The sequence below is a fragment of the Cupressus sempervirens genome, chromosome 2, assembly GCF_028749045.1.
Source record: "Cupressus sempervirens isolate cs-2001-9-10 chromosome 2, ASM2874904v1, whole genome shotgun sequence".
Lineage (NCBI taxonomy): Eukaryota > Viridiplantae > Streptophyta > Pinopsida > Cupressales > Cupressaceae > Cupressus > Cupressus sempervirens.
In genome coordinates, this window is record NC_143119.1 from 687,544,215 (window position 1) to 687,550,861 (window position 6,647).

The 6,647-nt window shown below is 35.2% G+C and overlaps 1 pseudogene; it reads right to left on the minus strand.

Annotated features, from left to right (window-relative positions):
• Positions 1-2,917: 2,917 nt before the first annotated feature.
• Positions 2,918-3,277, minus strand: LOC149575255 (eukaryotic translation initiation factor 5A-2 pseudogene; annotated as a pseudogene).
• Positions 3,278-6,647: the final 3,370 nt, after the last annotated feature.

Below are 6,647 nucleotides of genomic sequence, written 5' to 3' on the forward strand. Positions count from 1 at the left end.
TGAGCAATAGCTGCAAGAATTGGGACACCTTTTTGACCACCACTATCCATCTTCGATTGACATGAATCACTTTTCATATCAAGTTCTTCCTTATGCTCACATGTGGAACTTCTTTTTAAAATTGATTTTGGTTTGAGAGAGAAAAACTGATTATCTTTACCATCTTCTTCATCTATCTTTTGCAAAGTTTGGAGCAAAGATGGATGAATCTTCTTTGGATCTATTTTTCGTCCACCATAGAAATTCTTCAAGAAGCTAGCCTACTTAGGATCAATAAAAATCTGATTTTGCTGAGATACAAGTTCATGAGAGACATTTTTAGTATTCCTCATTGCTGGATTAGATGAAGCACATTCTTCAGCAAAGACTTCTTTATCTTTATACGTTGAATCTTTTTCCAAAAAGAATTCTTGATCATGAAAAATAAAACCATAATTCTTTCCATCCTCTTCTTCAATCTTTTGAAAAACTTGAAGTAAGTGGGGATGAACCATTTTAGGATCCACCCTCTTGCCGCCATAGAAATTCTTCAAGAATTCAACTTGCTGAGGCTCATCAAGAATCTATTTCTTAGGATATGAAAGGTATTCATCATCACTATCACTATCATTGTCACTTTAAACTTTTCCCTTGTACCAAATCATGATTCTGAATTACCACCTTCAAATAGAGTCACCGATAATCAATCTTTAAAATAGAGTTGCCAACCTTCATTCCAGGGAAGGTACCTTTCATCAACCATGTTATTGATTATTGTTCACTTGGTTTTGGATGTGACCAAAATTTTGCCTGTTTCTTCTTGGGATAACTACTATTCTTTCAACGACCACAACATTATGACCAATAGGAGCTCTTCGTAAGATTTCTCCAAACTCTTCTTCTTCTTCAAGAACTTGATTTACTTGATGATATTGTTGAGCACTTCGTCTACACCTCCAGGCTAGAGTGTTCAAATCAAAGATGATATCTTCCTGGGTGTCTTGGAAGTCAAGGTTCGGTTGGAGAAAAGGAAAAATGTTCTCATGCAGAAGCACCATTATGCTTCATTACAGGTGACTATCAATCTTTCTTGTTCAGACTCCCTAGTGGAGTCACCAAAAATTTGTTGGTAAACAGATTTGTCATGGTAGAATTTTCCCAATGGAGTGTGTGGCAAACCATTCACAATAGTTGGAGAGGCCCTTGATATGCGGCCTTCCTCTGTGTTTAGAGGGGCAGCTCCCTCGTAAGATAAAATATGTGATTTTTCAATAAAGATAAGTAGAACTTAGAAAATAGAAAGGAAAACCATTGACAGCGAATGCACCACATGCCTTCAATGTTTTCATAAAAATGATCTAAACTATTAATGAGAGAAATCAAGGACTATGATTGAGAACTTTCACCAACACGATGCTAATTTAACCATTCATGAATACTCACACCATACCATGAAAATACTCATAAATGAATCAACACCTCAACAATGCAGACCCTTGGAGAGAGAACACCAAATGTGCTTCCTTTTATTTCTTGCACCAGGAAAGAAAGAAATAACTAATTACACGAAAACAACAATTTTACACACTTTCCAAAAATTGCTTTGTTATCAGAGCATCAATGTTCCCTGTATCCAAGTCCCTTATTACAATGATTTCAGGAATTTATAGCCAGTCTAGAATAACCAACTTTTCGGGTTCATAACTACCCAAAAATTTAGAGTTTGGACTACTTGAAGATGGTTCATAAGCAACTCTAACCTTTACAATTCCAACTTTTTCATGTTTAACCATAACTAATAGAATAAGAAGTAGGGGAAATTGAAGGAATCTCACCTTTTACCCAAATTTTCTTCTGGAAGCCCTTTTAACTATATGGAGATGAATGAAAATAAGAATTCCCACACCCATGATCAACAATAAAATCACTATCACCAAGATCATCATCAAGAGTGCTTGATCTAGAAAAGCATATTTTTGTGATATGCTGATTTGTAAAATATTGATTTAAGTGGTCACTCAATCTCCTCAAACTATGTAGAACTCTTTCAAGTGATTATCAAAACATGGCGACCTCTTTCAATTCTAGTCCTCTGAACAAGAACCTATATCAAGCTCATGCATTTTGTCATATAGATCATAATTGACATTAGCTCCATACTAATGACATCCAAAGTTTTCTTTACATTTGTGGGTACTCACTTTTCATAACCTCATGATATTCTTCCTCCAAAAAAAAATTTAGAAACCATGAGATGGAAGTTTTTCTATTGATGTTTTCCCTTACCGACTGTATCTCTTCATTAAGTGACTAATCTTCTTAGGATCTCTGTCGTATAACCACACCATTTTATGGTTGCTTAGTTGTTCTTTCAATTCCTCTACATGCTCAAACAAAACTACTAGGAGGTTGAATTGATAATTGATTTGAGAGAGAAAATTATAATTTGATTTCAAGGGATGATTCTTTTTGAGCAAAAGCAAAGAATTTGACCCAATTCTTGCCATCATTGGAATAACATTTCTTGTAGAGAAAGGACCACAAGAAGCTAAACCGAGTCACAGTTGATTGTTCCATCATCGTCTCAATGAACCACCTCCCATGTACACAAATTCAATTGTACTATAAGAATATGAAGGCACTGATAAAAACACAAGGAGGAAGATCCATGAATCCTGAATCGATGGGAATATTGATTTGCCGTAGCATTTTGACAATCATATTATATTCATTCTAGACAGCACCCACTATTTTCTATTTGAATCTAAAGGTGAGATACGGGCCTGATCATTTTGTCAAATACTTAGTTGCATTCTCTACCCACAGCTGGTTGAGGTATTTGTTCAAACTATGGTTGCATTATGTCAAACACTTGAGATGCAACCTCTGCTCCAAACCTTCTCTTCCTGCGGCCTACTCATGTGTTTTATTTGTGGCTTTATGGACCCAAAAACAACTCATGCATAATAGTTAGAATAAGATCCTTGCCTTCAAAAAGCCCATCCTTGATTGTGGAAAGAAGTTGATCATCTGTTGGGAGGAAGAGATCATCTTTTGTGTCACCACTGTCAGTCAGAAGACTCACAAACCCATCCTCATTGAATATCTCAATTCCTACAAAGTGACACTTGGCATGGCCATGCTTTCTTATTTTAGAAGTTGAAACTTCAACCACCTTGCAAGGCTTTCCCTTAATGACTAAATAACCATTCTTGCGAATAGTACCAGATTGTTGGGGGAATGTCTTGGATGCCCCTAAGTCTGCCACCTGGTCAAAATGATGTTCCTCGTCCAACATTGTTCCTTATCTTCACTTCACTATCTAATTTTATGTGCACCTCACTCTGAAGCCTTAAAATCAATCCTAGAAGGAACAAGGATGAAGGAAAGTACAGTATTCACAGGCCACCCAGAAGAACATTGTAATGGAATAATGTGGGTTCCTTATATTCCCTATTGCGTGACTTGAGAATGTTCTTTGTTTACCATTTCTTTGGAATGCATTATCTTACTTGCTATAGCTTCATTGATAGAGGGAAAAGCTTGGGCTAATGTGTAGATGGAGATAAAAGTTGCAGACAATGCAGGTAGAGCAGTCAGCCAGGCTTGGTACAATGGCTGGTAAAGGAATGAAGGAAACTATGTTTCCTTTTGCTTAGGTAACTTTAGTAATCTCCTTCCCCAATCTATCGAGCTCTTCTAGTGAGGAATTGGCTATACTTTTGCATAGGAAAATAATACCTTGTCGCAGAAACCATTTCACTAATATCAAGGTTGAATGAAGTTGGATACCTATATGGTGCATGAATAAAGATGACCCTACTAATTATATGACATGGCCTTCAAACAATTCACATGCTTGGTCGGTGCTTTTCAAAGCCACAGCTCTTGATATAAGTTGGACAGTTAATTAAAATGTATCTTTGAAGCAACATATCAAAATAGTTTAGCACCTTTGAAACCACATATCATGTTGTATTTCCAGCTGGCAGTTCGCTTCAAGTTGAAGTTTGAGTTGGGAGTTCGAGTTAGAATTAGGTTAAAAAGTTGGAGTACAGGGAGAGAGAGTATCACTAGTACATGGAGAGAGAAAAATTGAGTGTGAAGGTTCAAACCCAAACTCAAACCTTGTACTTCTCTCTAAAAGGTTTGAGTACATGGAGAGAGAAAAGTACATGGAGAGAGAAAGGTTGGAAGAGAGAGAGTAAAAACCCAAACCCAAAACTCAAACCTCGTACTTCTCTCTAAAATTTTTAGTACATGGAGAGAGAAAAGTACGGGGAGAGAGAAAAATTGATTTTTCTTGAGGATTAATCTCTCTCTTTCCAATTATTTAACATAATTAAACCCTCTGTAAAATGTTTGGGTAACAAATATTCACAGCTATATCCTCAGCATACTACACATGGTTTTGGTATAGATTATGATTAGTTAGAACAAGATGTTGACTTTCAAAAGTATATGGATCAATATGTTGAACTCAATAAGGATAAATATTTCATGGATTTAATCAACAAATGTGTTCAAGTACCTTACAATTTTGATATGGATAAAAATATCAAGAGACAAGATCCTTATTTTCAAGAGCAAATAGAACAGAATGTCAAGATGTTGATGGATAAACTTACACCTAAGAATCCATTCTCTCTTCAAAATTTTTGTCCTCTACCTTTTGAGAGGAGTATTCTAAAGGTTGAATTCTCCAAGAAGATAGAGTTTGCACATTATTATAAATATTATTGGAATGGAGACCCTATTGATCATGTGAGACAATTTTTCACCTTGAGTCTAGAGTTCTGAAGCAAAGATGTCTACCTTATGCAATTGTTTCTTCAAAGTCTAAAGGGACAAAATATGAAATGGTTCACTAAGATTACTCATCCACTTAAGAATTCTAAGGAAATCATTCAAAAATTTATCTATCACTTCTACAATGTTCAAAATTTGATTTCATTGTTGGATCTATGCAATCTCAAGCAAGAGCAAGGAGAATCCTTTGTTTTTTTCTTACAAAAATGGAGAAAGTTATACTCTCACTACTCTAGGGAAATACCTGAAAAATAAAGTATTGATATACTTGTGAGTGTTCCTCAAATGATAAATGAATTAGGCAAATCAATTTTTGAGACTTTCCATGCTATGGTAGAGACTTCTTTTTGTATTGAAGATATTTTAAAAAATCAAGGGATTCTCTAGACTAATGTAAATGGAAACAAGAGTAACAACAGCAATGGAAATAAGAACAAGAATACTTCTTGGATTAAAGGAAATTAGCATGTGGTTATTCATGGTGTAGTTGACACCTCCAAGTCTAGTGATCAAGCTATTTTTAGATTATCAAATGGTGCCCATGGTATGAAACTTCATGCACCTTCTCAATAAGATAATAGAGGCAATTCTACATCCAATAATAGAAACCCTCAAGAAAGAAGGCTTTTTACAAAGATTAATAGACCTTATGAGGATATTTTGAAAGAATTGGCTGATGACAAGATGTTAACTTTGATTGAGAACTGGCCACCTACTACAAAAGGCCCGTATTGGGATGGCAATGCTTATTGTCATTATCATTAGAGCAAGACCGGTCATACTACAAAAAAATTTCAATGATTACAACATGATATTCAGAACTTGATTGATAATGGAAAGTTAACAATTGATAGTGTTGGACCTACTACTAATGATAATCATAAAGCTTATAAAGATCCTTTGCCTAACTATGAAAAGGATGAATCATCCAAGCCTAGGAATGGAAATGCTCAAGTGAATTATACATACACCAATAAAGATTATGGATATACCAATGTTGAGTCGTCAACATGCTCAAGTTCAAAGATCCTCACTATCATGAATATAGTTCAAATGATGAGGAAGTTAAAACTCCATTTAATCTTAGGGGCTCTAGTTCTTCTTCTACCTCTAAGAATTTGAAATTTGTCACTCAGAGTCAAGCTCCATGTGTTCTTAAGGATACTCCTCCACAACCTAAACCTAAGCAAGTTCCATCTAAAGATGCTGTGTCTAAATCCATGGCTACTTAAAATGATAAACCTAATTTTGATCTTGTAAATCAATTGAACTCTACTCCTATTAAGATTTCTATCTTTGAGCTTCTAGAGTTGTCTCCTAAACACAAGCAAGTCCTTGAAGATGCTTTGTGCACAACTAATGTTCCCAACAACTTAGATGTTTATCAATTCCAGAACATGGTTAACCATATCACCACTTCACATCACCTTTCCTTTTCAGAGGAAGATGATCTAGTCTTTAGTCATCTACATAACCTTGCCTTACATATTCAAGTCATGATCCATACAACCATTTTCAAGCATGTATTGATAGATGGGAGTATGGGGCTAAATATTTTTTCCTTTAGTTTTCTTAAATAATTGGGATATTTAGACCAAGTCATTGATACTCAAAGACAAATCACTATCAAAGCTTATGATGAAGTTGTGAGAAAGTCTAAAGGATTTATTATTTTACCCATTCAAATTGGGCTAATTAAGAGAGACATTGTGTTTCAAGTGGTCGATGCATCCTCTTGCATTCAAAATTTTATTGGGTAGACTTTGGATACATGACATGCAAGTGGTTCCCTCTACATATCATCAATGTGTTAAGATTCCTTATAATGGGGACACAATCTATATTATGGGGGACAATAC